We start from the raw sequence: 24,748 nt of genomic DNA, 5'->3' as shown, positions 1-24,748 counted from the left end.
CTGATGTGGCACATGTACATCTCACATTTTGTGACTACTGCTTTTCAAATAATGTAATTCCCTGAACTGTATTTTCTTGGAAGTTATCCGTGGGTGTACCACATGAAACAGGACGCCTCACGTACCGGTTAATCATCTCTAGTCGAGTTCCTTCTGAAGTGGCATCACTGTACCGAATGTTTTGTCGCAGAGCTGAGTACAGCTGTGTATTCGTGCTTCAGTAACTGTGAGGTGCTCCTACTGTTGACTTGTTACAGAAATGGGGCACTTTGCATTACAGTTCCTATTGTGGAGTGTTACGTAAAGACAGGCTCCATCAAGGAATCAAATGAAATGTTTCAAGTGAAGTATCCTGGTAGAAAACGTCCCACGACCAGCACTATCCTGGATCTGTACAAGAAATGGAGGGCGTGTGATCTGCTCAGGATGTGCAGAGTTACAGTCAACAGTAAGGACCCCTGGAACTGCAGACAGAATTTGGGTGGGCGTTACGAAAAGTCCCCGCACGTCGGTAAGGAGGCAATCTCGTATATCGCGTGCTAAAAGATTTGAAATTAAAAGCCTATTCTGTGAGTGTGGTGCAAGAGTTGAAATTAGAGAATCAGGGAAGAATAAAAGAGTTCAGTATTGTAACTGGCTTCTAACAGGCAGAGAAGATTTATGCAGTATTCCAAGAAGAAGGAGCAACCCCTCACAAATCCAGTTAGGTTGTGGCCCACTTTACCAACGTATTCCATAAAGACAGCCTTGTCAATAGAAGCACAGGCCTCTGTCCCCCAAGGCCTCCGGACTTGACATCACGTGATTTTTGTTCCTAGGACACAGAGAATGCTGACAGCCCTGTCACGACAGACTGTCTTAAACGGAACACTCCAGGCAAATTAACATCACACCGGCAGAACCACAGCGTGTTGCGGGTAACATCTTGACACAAAGCCGGCGGTGTCTGGGTGCCCATGGCCACCACCTGCAGTATGTCTTGTAAACAGGCGCGCACACGTTTTTTCATCTCTACTACTATTTATTAATTTTTAGGTAGTTTATTGAATCCCAGGCGTGAGGCGTACTTGTTTTATGAGGGACGCCCTGTACTAAAGCTATGTTATAAGCGCTGATCTAAACAATTTACTGTTTTTATATTAAAACATTTTGCGTGTCTTATCGTAATCAGACAGTCTTAGTGGTATTAAAATTATTATCATGAAAATAATATCCATCTGTGGAACGTTAAAACACGGCAGCAAACTGCGACTCTTCCCAGAGACGAACCCCGGACGCCCGCAATCCGTAAGCAGTAAGCAGAGAGAATGTGGGCAGTCGGATGTTAAATGACTGTTTTTATCCGTGAAATAAACGAGTGTTGGACGCGGTGTGTGATACCCGACATTGCCGTGGTGACTAATGATACGGTTCCCCTTATTCCACCGAACACTTGTGCCTGTGGTACACAGATCCAGCATTTGACGAGCTACGATCCCATAAGCAAAACGCCCCATGTCCTGTATAACAAAGAAAAGACGCTTCAGACAAGTTCGGGGATGGTTCCTTTGAAACGGAACGGCCGATTTCCTTCCCCATCCTTCCCTAATACGATGCGACCAATGACCTCGTTGTTTGGTCCCCTCCCTCCAAATTAACCAACCAATCAGCCAGCCGTGATTTTCCTGGCAGTTATTCGCGAACGACTGTCTGTTACTGGTCTCGTTTCATCTTACAACACTTAAAAAGTCAACTGCTCCTTACTTCCCAGTTCTCACGTGCATTTCAAAGTTCAGCGAAAGTTCACAAGCGTGAAACAAGAGTCATTCACTCCAGTTTTTTGCAGTGTGGATAGGAACGTGGCCAACGAGATGTAAAATGGTTTCCTAAGCCCGCAATCAGAACTGCCGTACTGAATTAAATCGTTTGCAGTCAAGTCTGCGTGTGGTGGTTCCTTATACTAACAGTAACGATTTACGTGCCCTACCTCTATTCTTTACAGAATGACGTCCCAGGTATAAAACACTTTCAAACGTCTGACTACTTGAAACTGAGCTCATATGTTAAATATTTCTCGTTAACTGTGTAAAACGTTTGTCCATTATTATGTAAAACCCTATTTATATCGGTTTTATTAGTTTCGCATTTTTCACCCATTATTTATGACGTCATATCTCCAGAACTACATGTCGTACAATGAATAATTTTGCACATACATTCAGTGGTATATACACGGAAGAGCCCAAGAAACTGGTACACCTGCATAATACGAGAGTTCTCCAGAAAGTGTGTTCCGATCGGTCGCGAAATGGAAACCACTGGGAAAATATGGTAAAGCTTTGCACGGATGTGGTGGGCAGTGTCTCTAACACGCCCGTCGATCGTGACGTGTCGCTGTTTCCAGTTTTGAGTGAACAGTGAGCACGTAAAGATGCGTAGGGAATAGAGTCTCCCGCCAAGTATGAGATCCTGGTTAGAGATTTCGCCTGTGTCATGCAACCCACATAACACAACTGTCGAGCAATTCCTTCTTCATGCCAATTCTCGGACGCTTACTGCAGGGGCAAAGACGACATTCTTGCAGCGTTTCCGATGAGAAGTGTTGGATTGATGAGGTTGTCTCCCCACCCGTACACGTCCATCTGCTCGATACAATTTGAAACGAGACTCGTCCGACCTGGCAACATGTTTGCAGTTATCAACAGTGTCGGTGTTTAAAGGCCTTGGCGAGGCGTAAAGCTTTGTGTCGTAGTCATCAAGGGTACACGAGCAGGCCTTTGGCTCCGAAACCCCATATCGATGATGCAGTTCCGAAAGGACTGCATTTCTGTCACGTTAAAGGATTCTTTTCACCCTTATTTTTGCAGCATCTTTTTCCAGTCGCAACGATATCGGAGATTTGATGTTTTACCGAATTCCTGATGTTCGCGGTACACTCGTGAAATGGTCGTACGGGAAAATCTCCACTTCATCGCTGCCTCGGAGATGCTCGTGCGCCGACTATATCACCACTTTCAAACTGACTTAAATCTTGATAGCCTGCCGTTGTAGCATAAGTAACCGATTTAACAACTGCGCCAGACGCTTTCTGTGTTATATAGGCGTTGCCGACCACAGCGCCGTATTCTGCCTGTTTACATATCTCTATAATTGAATACGCATACCTGTACCAGTTTCTTTGGTGTTTCAGTGTATATGAAGATATTGTCTTGAAAATGTGTTGGGAATAGCGTTATCCCAAAGAACATAGACGCAAATAGCATCTGTCAAGTGTGACGCAATGGATGTACACTTTGATTATGAAGCAAATGATTTGCGTCATGCTTTCTACAAGGGACAGTCAAATGAAAACTTGACAGAGGGAGAAAAGTAATTAAATTGTCTATTATTTCAAAAGTAATAACCATAACTTTTAATAAATGTATCCCATTGTGAGACAAGACGGTCAGTTCCTTCAGGAAAAATGTTTGCGTTTGCTTAGGGAACCGTGATGGTACCCAGCATCTCTTCGTCCGAAGCAAATCGACAGCCACGAATGTATTTCTTGATGGCCCCAAAATATGGAAATCGCATAGGGAGAGATCGTGACAGCAGGGTGGTTGTGTAAGGTATTCCCAGCGAAACTTGTCCAGTACAGTCGAAAGAACAGGCACATCAACTCCGAGAATGTCATACTAACGTTCTTATTTGACTGCTCATTAACTTTCTGGAAGATGCTGCCCCAACTAACGAACAGCGGCACGAGGATACTTTGGAAAAGTTGAAGCGTGCAAAGTTCCAGGACATAGGAATACTAAAGACAGCATCTTTCTGTTACAGTATATTGTCCGCCCACGTCTTACGAAGGTTGTTTCGACTACGGCGGATACGTTGCGGTGGGAGGGCCTTACACATCCTCTTATAAAATCCCGATCTCTCCCCACGCGATTTCTGTATTTTTGAAGACATGGAGAAAGCCGTTCACGGCCGTCGATTTGCTTCACACGAAGAGTAGGACTCCCAGGCACGATTGTGCTTCCACATGCAACAGCAATATTTTTTCAGGAAGCTACTGACTGTCTTGCCTCAGAGTGAGATACATGTATTAAAGTTGTGCCAATTACTTTTGAAATAATAAGTGGTTTATTTACTTTTTTTCCATCTGTCTCGCTTCCATCTGACACACGCACACATAAAAATTCCATCACCCCGGTTCCAAGAACTCGTTGACTGTATGTACTGTATCACAGACATAGTCCCTTTGACTGTTCAGAGATGTCACTAAACACGCCCAAAGATGTAAAAACCATTCATGAGCAGCGCCTATTAGACAGGGGGGGGGGGGGGGTACGACAGCCGATCAATTCTAGTCTAGGAAGGAGGTACACGGCTCGTGTTGTCTGCAGTTCAACAATGCCTAGCCGCTCAATACCGCGGTTCGATCGCGTCCGCATTGTTACTTTGTGCAAGGAAGGGCAATCAACAAGGGAAGTGTTCAGGCGTCTCTGAGTGAACTAAAGCGGTTTTGTTCGGACATGGAGGAGATACAGAGAGACAGAAACTGTCGATTACATGCCTCGCTCAGGCAGTGGAGTACCGCTACATACGGATTATGGCTCGGATCGACCCTGACAGCAATGCCACCATGTTGAGTAATGCTTTTCGTGAAGCCACAGGACGTCGTGTTACGACTCAAACTGTGGGCAATAGGCTGTATGACGCGCAGCTTCACTCCCGACGTCCATGGCGAGGGCCATCTTTGCAACCACAACACTATGCAGCGCAGTACAGATGAGCCCAACAACATGCCGAATAGACTGCTCAGGATTGGCATCACGTTCTCTTCACCGATGAGTGTCGCATATTCCTTCAACCAGACAATAGTCGGAGACGTGTTTGGCGGCAACTCGGTCAGGCTGAACACCTTAGACACACTGTCCAAACGAGTGCAGCGAAGTGGATGTTGCCTGCTGTTTTGGGATGGCATTATATGGGGCTGACGTACGACGCTGGTGGTCATGGGTGGCGCCGTAACATCTGTACGATAGGTGGATGCAATTCACCGACCGATAGTGCAACCGTATCAGCAGCATATTGACGAGGCATTCGTCTTCATGGACGATAATTCGCGCACCCACCGTGCACATTTTGTGAATGACTTCCTTCAGGATAACGACATCGCTCGACTCGAAGTTTGCAGCATGTTCTCTAGACATGAGGTGTATCCAATATGCCTGGGTTACATTGGAAGGGGCTTTATGCAAGAGGACATACTACTGGGTGTTAGAGGTACTGGTATGTACAGCAATATTGATCACCACCTCTGAAGGTCTGGCTGTGTGGTGGTCCAACATGCAATGTGTGGTTTTCATCAGGAATAAAAAGAGCGGAAATGATGTTTATGTTGATCTCTATTGCAATTGTCGGTAGAGGTTCCCGAACTCTCGGAACCGAGGTGATGCAAAGCTTTTTTTGCTGGTTGGAGTAACGTCTTTTTAACCGCCTTCAGTTTGTACGAGAGTATTGGCGCATTCTGTGACGAAGAGCATAGGAACTTTGGAACCATGTTATGTCGAAAAAGCCTTGCTATCGTAAGGCCACGTCTGTGTTAATGTGGAATTAGACCTGTCATAGTAAGGCGCCTCTGAGTGATTGTGTGTGTGGTCGTCGGTCAATGTAAGTGGTGATAAATCGTTGTTCCTCGCCATATTCCGTACAAGTGTACGAGCATTTTCTGTTATAAATTGAGTTGATCAGATTGAATTTGTAACATAGTGTGTGTTGGTGGCAAGGTGCCCTTTGTAGATGAGTACGCTCTAGTAATTGGATATTTCACCTTGTTAATTTCCAAGTAATTTTAAAGGAGCGTTAAGCTTGTAGCATGCATGTGTAGTCACTTGCAGAGTAATATTGCCTACACCCCGGGCATTTTTGTCTGCAGCCTTATTCGGGCAGATTACTGTTCTCTTCTGATGTGTGTTGGCAGCGGACGACAAGCTCATGTTGACTGGGTCGTTAGCTGAGACGTGTTTTCGGCTACGTTGGCCCGCAATCTGGCGCCTCTAAGAGTCGCATATTATTGGCTCGAGTTCAGTAAATTTGATCGTTTGATATGTGCCCCAGTGGAGTGTCACCAGTTAATTCGGAACTATTCAATATTGCGAATTCAGCAAGCAAATAAGCTTTGAAGCGTGTTCTGCAAGCCAGAATTACCTTCACTTTCGCTACTCGTTTAATCCTTGCGCCCTTATTGCTAGTTCGGGAACGTGTCAAGTTTTAAAGACCTTTAGTTATGAGTGTGATCTGCAGAGCTTGTAGCCTGTTGGCTGTGACAGCCGCCCGCTGTATTTCCCAGCTTATCTTGTATTTTGGGGAATTGTGTATTTATTGAAGGGTCATTGTCAGTATTTCTGCTGGTGTGTACCAGGTGGGAGTAACATTTTAAATTGTATGCCTTTTTAGCTTTCGTTGTATTATGGGGAATTGTGTATTTTACTTGCTTAAGGGATTTCGTTAAGTTACTTAGATTGTCAAGGGCTTTAAACAGCCACAATCAGTGGCGTGACTTGTTATTCTGTCTGCATTTTAAGTGGGCGTCGACTGTCTGTTTGAGGTATTGGGAATTGTTAGTACCTTTAGTGATGGTCATTTGTAGTTCATTTTACTGGTAAAACTCAATTTGTTGCACCAGCTTGCGGCCACATCCAGTTGGTGTGACTTGTATTTGGGGACTGTACATTCCTGGTTTCAAGCACTGTTCTTATTAATGAATTGATCCTGCGCAAGTTCTTTAAATTATTGTGAGCGTTATCATTCTCTTGACAAAGTTTTTAATTTGTAATCCGAAGAATTATTTTTAATCAATGAGGTGTATTATATGAAATGAGGAAATACGTGGGCCCACCTTCCGCGTGTTTTCCTGAAAATTACCGCAACACTTGTTCTGAGGTGAAACGAATACTGCGAGCACGTTGCATACCTACTTCACAAACCCTGGAACTGACAGCGTGCCAGCTGAGAGCCGGCGGACTGCCTGGGCGCTGGCCAGAGGGCGGGAGCGCTCAGCGAGGCCGCAGCGGCAGCTGGCACGGGAGGCGGCGTATCTGCGTAGCGGCCGCCCGGAGCATTTACACAGGGAAGCGCACCCATCACTTTGTCCACTCTTAACATCCAGAGCTAACAATTCGTTGCAGCCAGAAAGTTGCATGGGATATGGAAAAAAAGCTTGGCCAGTAATCATGGTCAATACAGATAGAGCCGAGATCGAAACACGTACATCTACAGGGATATTCTGCAAATCACATTTAAGTGCCTGGCAGAGGGTTCATCGAACCACCTTCACTATTCTCTATTATTCCAGTCTCGTATAGCGAGCGGAAAGAATGAACCCCTATATCTTTCCATACGCGCTCTCATTTCCCTAATTTTATCCGGGTGATCGTTCCTCCTTGTGTAAGTCGGTGTCAACAAAATATTTTCGCATTCAGAGGAGAAAGTTGGTGGTTGAAATTTCATTCCGTCGCAACGAAAAACACCTTTCTTTCAATGATATCCAGCCAAAATCCTGTATCATTTCTGTGACACTCTCCCCCATATTTTGCGATAATACTAAATGTGCTGACCTTCTTTCAACTTTTTCGATGTACTCCGTCAGTCCTATCTGGTAAGGATCCCACACCGCGCAGCAGTATTCTAAAAGAGGACGGACAAGCGTGGTGTAGGCAGTCTCCTTAGTAGGTCTGTTACATTTTCTAAGCATCCTGCTAATAAAATGCAGTCTTTGGTTAGTCTTCCCCACAACGTTTTCAGTGTGTTCCTTCCAATTTAAGTTGTTCGTAATTGTAATACGTAGGTATTTAGTTGACTTTACGGCTTTGAGATTAGATTGATTTATTGTGTAACCGAAGTTTAACGAATTCCTTTTAGCATTCATATCGATTATCTCACACTTTTCGGTATTTAGGGTCAACTGCCAATTTTCGCACCACTGAGATATCTTTTCTAAATCATTTTGCGATTTGTTTTGATCTTCTGATGATTTTATTAGTCGATAAACGACAGCGTTATCTGCAAACAACCTAAGACGGCTGCTCAGATTGTCTCCCAAATCGTTTATATAGATAAGGAACAGCAAATGGCCTATAACACTACCTTGGGGAACGCTATAAATCACTTCTGTTTTACTCGATGACTTTCCGTCAATTAGTACGATCTGTGACCTCTCTGACAGGAAATCACAAATCCCGTCACATAACTGAGACGATATTCTATAACACTGCTATTTCACTACAAGTCGCTTGTTTGGTACAGTGTCAAAAGCCTTTCGGAAATCCAATTTGTTATGTGAGTAGTCTGACTAGGGTATAGGAGAGGTTTCAGTGTGATCGCTTGCACACACACACACACACACACACACAAATACACACACACACACACACACAGATGCCTTAGAAATTGGAGGCGTGTCAAGTCGGAAGTACGCAGTGACGGTTATGATAGGGATCGCAGGTGTCTTCGACAACGTGTGGCATTGTCTCACTGTTCAAGACCCCCGGGGTCCCTAAATCACTGTATCATACTTTTCGAGAGGCCGAAAAGTTGAAGGCTTGCTGGACGGTGTATGACGATCAAGAAAATCACAATTACTCGTTTAAATCTACTGTGATGACAGAATTGTTTTTGTTACATGAAAACTGCAAGGTTGCAACACGGTCGATGTTAAAATATGTTACTGAATTCGTTTGTAGTGGTAATGTTGAAACCTGAGCCGAGCGGTTTGAGACGCCATTTACCGGATTGCGCGGCTCGAGTCCTCCCTCGGGCATGGGTGTGCGTGTTGTTAGCATAAGTTAGTTGAAGTTGATATAAGTAGTGTGTACGTCTAGGGACCGATGACCTCAGCAATTTTTCAGGAACTTACATGTTGAAGCATCACATTTTTACATGCATTAGGAAGCCAACGTCTGAGAAAGAATTAAATTGTGCCTAATTTGCATATATCAATCCGATAAGGAAAAGTCACCAGAATATTTCCAGTAAGAGTACTATGGAATAGAGAGTTTGAGATTGAATAGAAGCGAAGCCACAAATAGAAAGAGTGGGCTGCGAACGAGACTGCTTACAAATATCCGTGGACCCCATTTTAGAGTGTTCAGCCTCGTGATGCCAATTCAGGAGCTACTCGACCGAATAGTAGCGGCTCCCGTCAAAGAAAACCATCATAACGACCGGGAGAGCGGTGTGCTGACCACACGCCCCTCCTATCCGCATCCTTAGCCGAGGATGACACGGCGGTCGGATGGTCCCGATGGGCCACTTGTGGCCTGAAGACGGAGTGCATTTTAGAATGTTGGTCAAATGTTTGTGTGGCGTCGATAGTTCGGATGGCACAGCGTAGCTGCACGCTTGCAGGTTGGCACTACGCCGACCACAGCGGCCTCTGGCCGACGCTGTGGAGCTCAACGAGCGCCGGCCGACATACTTTCTTTACAGCTGATCAAGAGCAGACGACCGAGAATTTAGCTTCTACTTGATAGGGGGTTAGCCATTGCAGACTTTGCCTTTGTTACTTCAGTGATAGTTTGTCCAACTACTAGCAACTGCTAGCTTTGATACATGAACAGCTTCACACCTACGTGCTCGTTCTTTACCAAAAGTTACGTATGTCATTGACTAATATTCTCTATTAAATGTCCTTTTACTTTACATGCAGTACCGAAGTGCTTTACCTCTCCTGCTCCTATTCGCTTCCTTCATTCGGCTTATTTTGCAGATCACAGGAGCAAACCCACGATCCGCCTTCCAGGCGGTATACAAACATTTGGGACTCAGACCAGAAACTCGTATTAGTAAAGAATGCTATCGGATTTACGTAAAGACGTGAATGTTTTTCTGACTTGTGGAAGAGTCTCACCAAAATACTGAAACATGTGAATCGGCTGACGCCTGAAAGCAAGCTTACAAAGCTTCAAGAATTAATATCAAGCCAAGAATCAGAGACAGTCTTCATCATCCCGTATATTGCTCCCGTGAATATCCCGACGACAGGTTCTCTCTACTTACTGCACGCACAGACTCAGTTAAGCAGTCATTCTTAGCATACACTTCACGCGTGAATGAAATGCAAAGAAGCTTTAATGTTGATACAATGGGAAGTATCCTCGGCCATTTATTTTGTGTTGGTTTGTTGAATAACGGTGTACTGTCGTGCCTAAAAGTACCCTAAAGATATACGTACGAGGATTGTCCAGAAAGTATTGCACCGCATTTTTATTTTCTCAGCGGAAAACAAAGCTACGAATGCGAAACGTTACGTATTATTTGAAGTCCGCTGAGTGAGAGTGCCAAGTTTCCGTCATATGCGCCAGACAGCGTATTTGGAGAACAGTTTCAAAATGGCGTCTGTAGGGGATGTACATTACAAGCAAAGTGACGCCATTGAATTTCTCACTACAGAGAGAGAAACTGCGGGGAGGGAACATTCACAAATGCTTTTGCAAAGTCTATGGAGCATCTGCTGTTGCCAGAAGTACAGTTAGTCGGAGGGTGAGATCATCAGAAGGCGGTTCGACGGAGCTCTACGATTTGCAGCGGTCGGGGAGACCATCCACCGCTGTCACACCTGACAGCCCCGACTAGCCCTCTCGGATGTCCGTTGTTTGGGCCATGAGAGGATGCCATTCGTGGAGGACATTCTGAGCACTATGAGGAAGCTCCGCCACCAGCACAACGGTTGGTACCGACAGAGCATACACGCCCCTTTTCCCGCTGGGGAAAGGCCATAGAACGGCATAGGGATTACGTGGCAAAATAGGATGTGTAGATAAGACACCATTCTGTCGTGTGTGTAATTCTCATTATGTTCAATAAAGAATTGTTGAAAGAGAATACAGTGCATTACTTTCTCGGCAACTCTCGTAAATTGCGTTACGCCTGTGCTGTATGCAACTCACAAAATGTATCCCTCTTGCAGGTTTCATAATCTGTTTCCGGTGCAATCATTCGGCCATACAAAATGTTTACTACGAGTATAAACAGCAGTTAAATGAAACAAGTTCACAAGCTTGTTTCGACTAGTCTGCATATGTTTCGCTTGGAAGCCCTTACACACCCTTCATGAAATCCCGATCACACCCTATGCGATTCTTATGCTTTTGAAGCCCTGAAGGAAGGCATTGCTAGCTGTTACTTTCATTCGGACGAAGAGGTCCACGCGAGGACACAATCGTGGTTCAACATGCAACCACAAAATATTTTTCGATAAAGCCACTGACCCACTTGTCTCACAGTGGAATAAATGTGTCAACAATTACGGCGATTACTATTTAAGTAGTAAACAGTTTACTTAAGTTTTGGAGTTCCGTACTGAGTCGGTAATAAAGGAACCCTTACAAGAACAGTTTGCTGTCCGTCCGTCTGTCTGTCCGACTGTTAGAAAACGGAATTTCTCAGGAATGACGAAATTTATTTCACATACTGAGTTCTATGGTCCCCTAGTCGTGTAAAAAGTGAACGTTCTATGCCACTGCAACAACAAAAGGCCATTTATATCACATTTTTGATACTAGTAAACCTATTCATCATAACCTATAGGGTATTTCTCGTACGCTCCGAATCATGTAATGTGGCAAGAATCAACAAAAAAGGGAACAAATTCGGAACAGTAAATTTGTAATTATATCACATGAAAAAGTTTTGTCGTGTGTTATCAGAGTGTGTGTCAGTCAATCTGTTAAGACCCCTGTCTTCTCTGGAACGGCTAGACGGACCAAGTTGAAATTTGCCTCACACAGTAACACCCCCGATCGCTTAGCGGTCAGGAGATACGGCCTTTTATATCGCATATTTTGAACTCACTCATCAAAACATATAGCGTCCTTTCCGTTGGCCGAGATTCATAAAATTTGGCAAAAAGCGTTGCTACATAGCAGAATCAAAGGAAAACATCCGGAAGCTGTAAACTTGTAACTATACCAAACGAAAAAGAATTCTTTTTTATATTTTTTATCCGACGTCAGACTTGAAATTAAAACAATCACTAGTTCTGCATTCAGTCTGAATGGGTCGCAATGATAAATGTCAAATATTGGGTACTGGACTAGCATTCGGGAGGACGACGGTTCAAATCCGTCTCCAGCCATCTTGATTTAGGGTTTCCGTGATTTCCGTAAATCGTTTCAGACAAATGCTGTGATGGTTCCTTTGAAAGGGCACGGCAGATTTCCTTCCCCAAACCGGAGCTCGTGCTCCGTCTCTAATGACCTCGCTGTCGACGGGACGTTAAATACCAGGCAAGGAACGACATTACTGCTCATTCGAGACTGGGATGCGAATTTTTGTCTCAAATACAACTTGAAACGCTATATGTAGGTACAGAAATCGCTTCTGGATATACGATGATGCACAAATTCCGAAAGTCATTCCTTGTCTGATGCTTGACTTTTATCACTGCAACTCAGTCAGCCTGGATGCAGAACTACAGATTATTACAAATAATGATCGCCTGCCGCTTACACGACTTTACGTCACAGCTATATTATTAAAGCATTCTCGAAAATCTTGTAATCCGTGGGATCGCTATCTTGCGAGTAGCAATGTCCATAGAAGACAAAAAGAAGAATATTCTAAATTCCCGGAATTGATCAACTGCCTGTATACGTTATGTAGTTTGTTCGGAACCTTCAATACGTGTCCTATTCGCACTTCCCCATTTTTTCCATTTATCTCAACAACAAAAACAAGTTCAAATGGCTCTAAGCACTATGAGACTTAACTTGTGAGATCACCAGTCCCCTAGAACTTAGAACTACTTAAACCTAACTAACCTTAGGGCATCACAGACATCCATAGCAGAGGCATGATTCGAACCTGTGACCGTAGCGGTCGCGCGCTTCCGGACTGAAGCGCCCAGAACCGCTCGGCCACAGCAGCCGGCCCATCCATCTCGCTCGTTTTCGTTTGACTGCCCCCTAAACAAGAGACCACTAGAGAAAACTGCTGTGTGAGGCTATCGATCCACATGTACAATAATATCACGATAACGCAAATAGCAAGAAACACGTGACTTGAGATGAGACAGTCTTTAAAGATTGCAAACTCAGATTTATTAACATCAATGCCATTTCAAAATTTCAGCTTGAAAATACATGTCAAATATTTTTAAACTGGTCTGCCGTCTGGAACTCGAATCCATCAAGTATTGTCCCTGCTAAGTAACCAAGAAAGATCTTAAATAAGGTTTGAATCACTGGTAATAAAGTGTGTCCATTTTTTAACTTAGAATGGCCTAAAGTTTTGTGTTGGGCGGGGAATTGAACCCAACACCCAATCGGCACAATCGAATATTAAGATATAAAAAAATTTTCTCCAGTAGTGAGATGACTGAAGCTGAAATGGCGACACGAAAAAGGTCTGCCTTACCAGGATTCGAATCCGGCACCTATTGTCGTTGTTTTCTGGGCACGAATGTGTGTTAACTTAGGGTTAAACGTGCTGTAGGCTACGAAATCCTTGCAAATGGCGTTGTTTATCACATTTGCCAGTGATTGGGTGGACCACACTGCTAAATTATAGAATCGCCTTTCACCAAATGTGTCGGATAATTCACGTCGAAATTATCGAAACTATCGTACTTAAGAGAACTGTTCGCCGCCGTGGCTTCTCCGACGCGCTCATCCCGCACACCCACAAGTGTTTCCAGGTGCGTCCGCTGCCTCCAGCCCTCTGTTACATCCAAAGAGAACAAAATGTCGCGAATGTTAGACTTTTACCCGTTTCACACTCCGTTTTCTGTCGTTCAAGCAGTAATCCTCATATGCTTAAAACTGCAAAATTCATCCGCACTTCGGTGGGCTACTGGAATGATTATGGCTTCATATGTTTAAGATCTGGACTCGACGCACACTTTGAGCAACCATAAAAAAAAGCATGAACAGTCCTTTTTCACCTCTGACAACGCCAGTAAGGATGTACCATGGCTCCAAATCAACGTGAACATGACGTCCTTCCGCTGCCTACTGGAACAAAGTAGGTGTAGGTTGGGCCGTAACAGATGCGGAAGTAATGAACCAGTTATCATGTAAGATCACAGGACACTAATTTCTTACTGTATTTGACATTGAGAGATTAAAAGTATTTGTGCCAGTCTCGGATTCGAATTTAGATACCACTTTCTGGAGGATTCGATCTCATCGGGATGATACAGTTCTGTCGTTTAGTTGTTTCCTCAAGACTGCTAACTCCTCAAGGTCTCCACGAAAGGCACGTGGCTACGTCGGAATCCTGATTAGACTCAATTTCAAGTTGTAGCGTGTGGGCATCAAACTACACGTGACAAATATGTATGATTATTAGTCCCTCCCTGCGTTGTCAACAACTGCGACTTGAGCCGCTTTCGACTCCGTCAGACACAGAACTTTTCATCATATAACTTTAGGTTCAAACGTGCCGCTCCCAGTTACTGGTGAAAACGATTTCGGTAGTTAACTGTTGTTCGTGTGTAGTCAAACAGTGATGAACTGTGACCGGCCGCCATGGTGGTGCGGTTCTAGGCGCTCCAGTCCGGAGCCGAGCTGCTGCTACGGTCGCAGGTTCCAATCCTACTTTGGGCATGGATGTGCGTGATGTCCTTAGGCTAGTTAGGTTTAAGTAGTTCTAAGTTGTAGGGGACTGATGACCACAGCAGTTGAGTCCCGTAGTGCCCAGAGCCATTTGAACCATTTTTTTGATGAACTGTGGTGGGCGCGACTCCCAGTGCACACGACTTTCCGACAAGTTACTTCCAGATCAGACTTTGCACATCTTTCTGCTAGTGAAATATCCCGACATTTGACCTCTGTTCATGGCTAGAAAACAACGACTATACGTGCAGGGTTCGAATCGCGGCAAGGAAGAAGTTTCTCTTCTTGTCATTTCAGTTTCAATTAGCTCGCTACTACTAAAATATTTCGATATCTAATGTTTGATTGTGCTTAGTCGGCAATAGGGTTAGGTGCTGGGTTCGAATTGAAAGGAAGATCCTTTATCATTTAGCTACAGTATACAGGTCAGCAACTGGAAGCATTAGGAGTGATTTAAAATGGAATGACCATATAAAATTAATCGTCTGTAAAGCAGATGCCAGACTGAGATTCATTGGAATAATCCTAAGGAAATGCAGTCCGAAAACAAAGGAAGTCGGATATAGTACACTTGTTCGCCCACTGCTTGAATACTGTTAAACTGGTGTGGGATCCGTACCAAATAGGTTCATAGAAGAGACAGAGAAGTTCCAAAGGAGAGCAACGCGCTTCGTCACAGGATCATTCAGTAATCGCGAAAGCGTTACGGAGATGATAGATAAACTCCAGAGGAAGACTCTGCAAGAGAGACGCTCAGTAGCTAGGTACGGGCTTTTGTTGAAGTTTCGAGAACATAACTTCGCCGAGGAGTCAAGCAGTGTATTGCTCCCTTCTACGTATATCTCGCGAGGAGACCGTGAGGATAAAATCAGGGAGATTAGAGCCCACAGAGAGGTATGCCGTCAATCTATGTTTCCACGAACAATACGCGACTGGAATAGAAGGGAGAACCGATAGAGGTACTCAAGGTACCCTCCGCCACACACCGCCAGGTGGCCTGCGGTATGGGTGTAGACGCAGACGTGAGAAAAGGGCAAGCTGAGTTTTGCACGAGCCATGCTCTCTGCAGCTCTGCTGACTCGAGGACATAAGCTTCTCTGTCTCAAGAAAGTTTATTTTCCTCGGACTGAGAATACTTTCAAGGATTCTGCAGCAAACCGAAGTTAGGGGTTTTGGTCTGTAGTCTTGTGGGTCCATTCTTTTACCCTTCTTATGTACTCTAGTCACCTGCTCTTTTTTTAGTCGGTCGGGGCTTTGTGCTGGGAGAGAGATTCACGATAAATCCTGGCTAGATGAGGGGCCAATGACGTAGAGTACTAGTAGTAAAAAAGAATTGGGATTCCATCCGTATCTGTGATTTAGTTGCTTTCAACTCTTTCAGTTGTCTCTCCATGCCAGCGATGCTTATTACTATGTCGTCTGCCCGATGGTCAAATGAGGGTATGTATGTACGATTCTCCTGTGTGAACGATTTCTCGAATGTGAAATTTAAAACATCGGCTTTCGTTTTGCTATCTTTAACTGTCACACCAGACTCGTCAGCAAAGGACGGACCAACTATGCGATTTTACACGAGACCGGAATTTCCTCAGGTTCTCAGCGAGATCTTTCGCTAAGGTGTGATGGTGGTAGCTATTGTATGCTTCGTGGATAGATCTTTTCACAGACGCCTGAAAGTCTACTGGCATTTGCTTGTAGTCATATGCGCTTTCCCTTTTGAACCTGCATTAGAGTATTAAGAACGTTGCGCTCGATATGACTAATATTTCGGAAAGCACATGGCTTTAACATTATAACGTGCTTAAGTGTAGAACCATGTAACCTTAGGAGTACATGTATTTATGTTCTATGATCATTTCTCTCTTGCCAATACCTTCTCGGTACTGACCACAGATCAATACTTTAGAATTGACAGCGCAGTTGATTCCCGTAAAATGCTTCAAACGCCGTCCGTTTGTAGCTCTATCATGAATAAACCACATGTTTCTTCATAACCATCTGAGGTATCATGACAAGGCTCTCGTATTTACTGTACAGCGATAAGGGGTGTTAACCTCCTTGATATGCGCGCATCTGGAGAAATCTTGTGCACTTTGATGGGTGCCATCAGCAAGACTCGTGCGGAACAGTCTTGGCTGAACGTAGTGACACACTCAGCTCGCTCTGTTCCTCCACGAGGCATGGACTGCAGACGAGCACAGTGTTGTAGCGAGGGTTGGTCAAAGACAATGTGTGGAGATCTCCCAAATTCCAACTTTATCCTAAGAACGCGTGAATGCTTTGTCACTCCTATCCACATACGGAAAGATGGGAAATGGTAAATTACGCACTATCATCGAAGTGCTACAAATATGTAGATAACCTAACTTTATCGATACAGGACGCCGTCTGGTATACCTTGATGTATCGGTTCCAGAATTAACCATGAAGAAATATGCTGCACAGTCACCTGTCTACATTCGCAATCAAGTATATGATACTCGCAAAGTATCGGAGGGGTGGTTTAGCGACGACACAGAAACTGCGGAGCATGCTGCTGTGTGGCTAGTCGGCGCTGAAATTACGGAAAAACTGGTAAAATTGCTGAAATTGATAGCACTATCACCTGTGGCGCTTGTTGCAGTACATCGCCCCACATCGACAGTGTCCTTTCCATCCCATCCGCCCACTTGTACGCGGTTGACTGCAGCATAATGACTAGCCAGTACACTTGTTTGAGATGGAGAGAGTCCTGGTGGGAACAACATCTTCTGCGATTGGCCCGCAACGAACAGTGACTGCAGTACGACGAATCAATCGAAATGGAACACCGAGACATCTGCTACCCCTTCAGTGTGGAAGATGAGATTAAATGTCGATCCGACCACCTTTGAACAGTTGCTTGGAAACGCTCCACAATGCCGCAAACTCTATCAGTTTCTGTATGTTGAAATGTCTTCCACATTTTTGTCAATAAAGGACACCTTCTCGGTCTCTTACTTCAACCATCTTGAGCGTTGTGGGAGCAGTATAGTTTACACCATGCGGTGTCCAGATTTCTGTGAGAGCCAATGAGTTGAACAGTGCTCGGATGTGTTACAGCAGAAAAAAACGTATCAAACTGCTTGTGAAAGAACAATATAGAGATTGCCTCTTGCGATTGATAGTCTGTAGGATACGGTCCTCCTTCACTACAGGTGACGTAACTTAACACTGGTCTGTGCTACCGACTTTGATTACTGGTCGGCTGTTCCAATGGGCCAATACTTGTGTAAGTAGGCTGTTTAGGTTTTCTTATTGGTAACGCCACGTAGCGCTCTGTATGAAAAATCACTGGCTGTGCCGTGTGCAGTCTGTGGCTGGTTTGCATTGTTGTCTGCCATTGTAGTGTTGGGCAGCGACAGCTGGATGCTAACAGCGCATAGCGTTACGCAGTTGGAGGTGAGCCGCCAGCAGTGGTGGATGTGGGGAGAAAGATGGCGAAGTTTTGAAATTTGTAAGAATTGATGTCATGAACTGATATATATATTATGACTATTAAGGTAAATACATTGTTTGTTCTCTATTATAATCTTTCATTTGCTAACTGTGCCTATCAGTAGTTAGTGACTTCCGTAGCTTGAATCTTTTATTTAGCTGGCAGTAGTGGCGCTCGCTGTATTGCAGTAGTTCGAGTATAGAAGATTTTTGGTGAGGTAAGTGATTTGTGAAAGGCATATGTTAATGTTAGTCAGGGCCATTCTTTTGTAGGGATTATTGAAAGTCAGATTGCGTTGCGCTAAAAACATTGTGTGTCAGTTTAAGCACAGTCGTGTGTAATTGTTCAAAGGGGCGTTTCACTTGTATATTTAATAGGGTCGCCAAGTACGCTACAGGTAAGCGGATAATATTTGTTTTCAATGTATTGGAAGAGAGGTGTACAGCAATATCTTGTCGAGTTCACTACCGGGTGACTCTAGCGGAGTTTTGCTAGTTCGTAGTTTTTCTCTGTTGTGTGGTACAAAATAATGAGGATAGAGACAATGTTTGGGTAATAGACATGAATGCACCCTGAGTTACACAGACCTCCTTCGGACTCCAGTACCTGTATGTAGGCTGGAAACGACCTCAATGCGGTAAAAAATTCTCGTCCTTTTTCCAATTCCCGTATGATACGGAGTCATCCTAATTTTCCTGATAAGAAACACCACTGTAAGTGCTCGTACTGTGTTTTCTACTACCTCGTGCTGCAGGAGAAAGCTTCGTTTGGCGCTGGCCTTAGACACTGCACAAAATATCATTTCCATCGAGTGGTCGAAATACAGTCCTGTCGAGTTAGCCCTTTTTCTGCAAGCGATGTGCAAGTTGGTGCACATAGCACTCTTCCACTTCTGCTCAGTTCCGACTTAAACTGGAATGATCAGAAGCGCAAAGCTGCGGGCAGGGCGGGGCAGAGATCGAGGAACAGTTATAAGATGCAGTGAAACTGTGTGAAACCACGCTGGACTTTTGCTGTAGGGGCCCTTAGCAGATGGGTTCGAAAAAGGTGACTCGTTTGGAGATATGAGAGTGACACGAATATGATTCCCCAACGTCTGTAATCATTAAAAAACTCTTCGTAGGTTGCAACTCAAGTGTGGGGATGAATGAACAAACATGGTTAGAAAATTGCTGACAGCGTTTCTATCAGAAAGCGTAACGCTGCAGGTCTGAAAAGCCAATGCATTGGTTACAGGATTTCCTACATCTGATAGTCGATATGGTCTCCTCCAGTACAGGCAAAACTGTAGACTGTAGACTGGTCTGTGGAAGCGACTTGGATCACTCGTCGCTCGCTGCAGTGGACCAATAAGTGTGCCTCCTATAGGATCACCACGTATGGTCGATGCCAACATGCGCATGGTATTTGTTTCCCGATACATCGGAAGAGAGAGAGACACGATAAAATGTTATTGACTTGAAGTTTTTATAGTTTGTAGTTTTATTCAGTTGTGTGTTACGAAAATAATGAGAAGAGAGAGACACTGTGCTGTCAACGAAGACTCCAACACCGTTACACTGTCTTATTTCTAGCGTGGTAATCATAGGGATATCGTAAAGGAGATTAGGTCAAGTGCAGGAGGGATACTTATAGACAGTCATTCGATGCCGATGAATTGTAGGTGATATGCTTCTGAATTTCTTTGTGCAATCGATATATACTCTGCATCGTTAAGAATTTTCTCCTGTAAGTTAGTGTGTAATTTTTCTCGTTGCGATAGCTCTCTCTCTAGTCAGCGACGGGCAGAGGACTAGACAGTCTTCTAAGTAACGGAACAGTGCTATAGTAGGGTATAGAATTTCGAGAGAATTAGCAGTGGTCTGTAACTGGACTGGGGGAACATCCCTTACTCGTCGAAATCAGGTGGATTCAAATGCATTTATATCGTAGACTAGAGGGTTCGTGAGAATACGGCAGGTAAGCAATTGTGTGTGTGGCTACGGCGGAGTTGAGAGGTGAGCTCTGTGCCGTTACTTCTACGTACTTTGGGCAAAAATATTACAACCTATCACGTACGTCTCGCGAAGTGACTGCAATGAGGAAGTTAGAGGCTAATACGAAGATTTCCACAGAGAGACAATCAGCAGCACAAGTTAAGTCTTTTGTTTTCTAGATACATTAAGGGACAACATTCTTCGGTGAGCTTTGTGTGCCTATAAATGGATGGACTGACACCTTAATAGGTAGACTAAATTTATGTCTATATGATTACTTCGCAAGCCATCATACGGTGTGTGGCGGAGGGTATCCTGTGGCACTAGTGGTCATTTCCTTTCCTATTCCAGTGGCAAATACAGCGAGGGAAAATGACTACCTATATGTACAAGCTCTAATTTCTCGTATCCTATCTTCGTGGTACTGATACGAAATGTATGTTGAGGGCAGTCACATCCAAATGTTACTTCTCAATGATGTTCCTCAACAAGAACATCGTCTTCCCTCCAGGGATTCGTATTCGAGTGCTCGCAGTTTGACGGGAGGCAATAGGAATACGTGTAGCGGGCTGTATTCTGAGGGCAACCTCGGTCTGCACACTCGTACACGTTTGGGATGTGGCGGTCACTATTCTGGTATTTCCTTGTTGCTCACTGTGTCCGCCTTTCCATGATATTTCGAAAAAAAACTGTGAATTTTCAGTCCCATAGTGATCAGAGCCATTTGAGGGATGAGGGGAAGCCTATTATTCAACATGGCGACATTTGCCGCAGCGACAGTTAAGCGCCCAGTTATTCTGGGGCGCATTTCGAATTTGGGATCACTAACAGCTGTCCGCCATGGTGAGCGCTACAGCCCGGACGCGCGGGCAGAGGTCCGTGCCCCGGTGACTGCCGCTCACATGCAATCCAGGGGGCGGAGAAGAGAGTGAAACATACACTCACAGCTCTTAGTAGGATACGTTATGGAGAATTCTAAGTGATATAATTCCACCAGCATGACAAGACAACCGAGAGATAGAATGCAAATAGCGTTGGATATCTTCGGCTATTTCACGACGGTTACCACCCACTTTGGTAACAGAGGAAGTGACTACCTAGCCTGTCGGAAGCCTCCAGAGACCTCATGGAAGCGTCTGTAATGGTTACCTGGCAAGTGTAAACAGATTGCAGGGAAAAAGAATTGCAATACAAAGGGACTCTCATGATCAAATTTATTAATTAGCCTATGAATTTGAAATCAATGACGCGCCACCAAGCAGGTGGATGCCATGGTGAGAGTATCAGTGATGTGATCTGAGAATTGGAGAATGAATCAGGCGTTTTTACGTTGCAGTGAGAGCTTTTGATGTAACCTACATAGGACGAGATGTCATCGTAAAAAAATCAGCTATATTATCGAAATTTTGAAGTGACACATAGTATAAACCAGATATTTACAAGTTCTCTGTGCTGTTACCTTGAGGCTCTTCATATGGTTCAAATGGCTCTGAGCACTATGGGACTTAACATCTTAGGCTAGACCGGCTGGAGCAACTATCTAGTGCTAGACTAGTATCGAAAATATCCACTCAACATATAGCTGCCTCTAACGAAACTGGTGCTCGATCAATGACAACTGAAATTGTTTAAATAAACAACTGTGTACTGCCCGGCAGCCAATTTTCAGGTGGGGAAGGGGAGAGGGGATTGGGTGAGAGCCAACAGCGCTCTATGGTGTTGGTGCTATGAACTATGTCAGTTGGTCTCCGAAACTCTAAGCGAACACAAAAATTTTGATATTTTCATCAACAAATTTGAATTTCCCACCACTTTTTCTGAGCTGCTAAATTGGATTACGCCATGGGAGGGAGGGGGCCGGGAGTTCCCTGAGGGGCCGACATGCCAGCTGGGGGAAACCCAGAGGGTGAGGTGGGGGATGAGTGACTGATCTGTCAATTCATTAGCTCGCATGATTAATGTGATATCAAACTGGTATCAAAAGTGAACTTGGAGACCCATTGCCCAACTACTCGCAGGGGTTGCTGCACGTTAGAAGCATCTTACTGGTGCACGAACGCGTATGGCTGAGAGCTTATCTGATGGTCACCTTCTCAGCAGAGAAGTCGTCGCACCCATCTGGCAGTGAGTGTAGTTCACTGCACCTTGCATGTGGGTATGCAGAACTGGTTTGTCCACCGACCATTTAGCTATCAGTGAGTTCCATTTCCAAACCCGGAAATGCATCGAGGAGACAGCCAGGAACAAATGGCGAAAGTACCATAGGGTCAACGGAATCTTTCGGTCCAAAGACAAATCAGTGGTCATGTTGCACACCATGGAAGCATACGCGATTGCTCCCTGACAAACGGCGACAGTGGGGGAGGGGGGGGGGGGGGGGGAGGAGTTGGAGTTCAGAGAAGAGACACTGTGACGGACTGCAATTGTGACCGCAGATCTGGGCCTTTGTTGTAGGAGAGAGATCTCCCTACTGGGGAAAAGGACATGCTGGTTTGGATACTTAGGAGAGTTGCAAAATATGTACAACATAAGCGAGAAGCTGCCTTGGCGAGAGGCTGTTCATTTGGCTAGTTTCAAAGGTTCCTGTTCCAAGTCAGATCTCAGATGGTGGTGTCTCGGGTCCAGTGACCGCAATGCTGAGGGCGATACCGAACCGTACACCAGAATCCCACAATCATCAAGGCACAGGATCAGGACTTTGAAAACTGCAGAAGGGGGTTGCACATCTGCTGGGTATCGAAAATCTGTCCCAAACAGTGGTAAGTCTCCACCGCACTGAATGACTGGTCGTCAAGGTAAAGTGCTGAATGTGGATGAACAGTAAAATGGCAAGAGGAAGGCACAACGTGAGCCTTGGCGGCTGAGAAGCGAATGCCATGGCCAAGGGCTAGTGACTGCTCCTCTGTAACGGCGCCCTGCAGTCAGCGTTCAGCAGTACCCACACTAGAGGAGCAATACTAAAAGCAAAAATCGTCGGCATACAAGAAGCATAATAATAAAGACCAACAGCTGCGGTTAGACGATTGATGCCCACTTAATACAGAGCCCTACCAGACCCCATTCTCTAACATATGGGGGGTAGTGTTGAAAGCACCAACTCGAAATCGAGAAATGTGGTGCGACAGGAACTTGTGGACAAAAGCCAGTCGTGGGTCCTGGAGACCCAATTCAAGTAAGATAGCGAGGATGTAGCGACATGTCATAAGCCTTTTGTAGGTCGAAGAAGACAGCAATGAGGTGTTACCATCAGGTGAAAGCTGTTTGGATGGCAGACTGCAAGCAAACTAAATTATCAGCAGTGGAATGACATCCGACAATCACCCTGGGATGGAGCCAGAAGGCCCCGAGGCTCAAGGAGCCAACACAGCCGCTGGCTAACCATGTGTTTGAGCAACTTACAGAGAACATTTGTGAGACTAACTATGCGATAGCTGTCCACCTCTAGTGGTCGTGCTTCTACCACACAATAGATTATGGGCACTGAAATCACCCAAGATTAGGAAACCAATGCAGACAAAATGTTCTGAGAGACTCCACTATCACGATAAAAATTACAGGTGCTAAAATCCTGAAATGTCCTTACCTAAACAGCCAAGGCCTCCAAAGTTGTATCAAGAGGCACAAGTTCGCTATTTACAGAGCCTAGAACCTATGTGGAAACTTCACCCAACACCCTATCATAATCAGCACAATTCTTAAAATAATCTCAGTAGCCAAGAATGGCAGAGGTCCCAGTTGCTGAAAACAAAGTTTCCTGCAGGGCAATGCAGGAAGCAGGGGAGGAACTTAAGAGACAATGTAGCTCAGCCAAGTAGTGGGAAAAAAACCACAACTGCACTCGATGATCGTGCTGTTGGTATTCTGTAAGGGCGTGAAGGGACCAAGGAGGAAGGATATATCCTGGGGTCACCTGATGTCACCAGCTTGGAGGTGATGTTATCAACACACAGGATCTGAGAAAAATTGTGTGTTATGATCTGGAGCCTCATGGCCACCAGGATTGCTGCCGTGGCCACAGAAACAGAATATGTGAGATCCAGTGGTATTGGGGCCACTCGAACTTCTTTCAACTTGCTTACAAAATATATTTTTGTCTTTCTTCTTCTTAGTGGTTTTGGATTACTCACAAATTTTTTTTCAGGGACTGAAGAAGATTTTGAAGCTCTGTGCAGACCGGTAAAAATCTTGGAGTGGAGTGTCCCGAAGGACCAGTTCCTGGCATAAAAAGTAGGACGAGGGTGATTCATCTCAAGCTAGGGGATGCGGATCAGTGTGCGCGGTGGGTGGGGAGACACTGCTCTTCCCAAAGTGGGCGTGGCCGAAGTAGCAGGACGAGCTCCATCAACCAGAAGGGGAGGGAGGTGGGCATGCTCGAGTAATCACGAGAACTCACTGTACCAAGCAGAATGGGGAGGAGACTACTGTAGGCAGAGAGGGTGACGTCGTCATAGATGTAGTGTGTGACATTGTCATGAATATAGCATGTAGATGCTCATATTTTTTCTTGGCCTCTTGGTTTGTAAGTTTGTCCAGAGTCTTATATTCCTGTAATTTTTTTCTCTTTCTGAAAGACAGTGCAGCCTGGTGAGCAGGAAGAATGGTGCTTTCCACATGTGGACTAGGTGGGTGAGGAGCACAATGAATGTTCGCATCCAACAGTCATCCAGATCCATACATACTGGGCTGGCATCACAATGCAAATACACGTGTCTGAATTGCATTCATTTGAAGCACCGCAA

General features: G+C 44.8%; 1 protein-coding gene across 1 annotated transcript in view; it reads right to left on the bottom strand.

Moving 5' to 3' along the window:
• LOC126278037 (cadherin-related tumor suppressor) overlaps positions 1–24,748 on the bottom strand; it is an 817,086-nt gene that overhangs the window by 381,158 nt on the left and 411,180 nt on the right.

Source organism: Schistocerca gregaria, chromosome 6 (assembly GCF_023897955.1).
Source record: "Schistocerca gregaria isolate iqSchGreg1 chromosome 6, iqSchGreg1.2, whole genome shotgun sequence".
In the NCBI taxonomy this organism is placed as follows: Eukaryota; Metazoa; Arthropoda; class Insecta; order Orthoptera; family Acrididae; genus Schistocerca; species Schistocerca gregaria.
The sequence above is the reverse complement of the archived record's forward strand: the minus strand, read 5'-3'. Positions and strand labels throughout refer to the sequence as shown.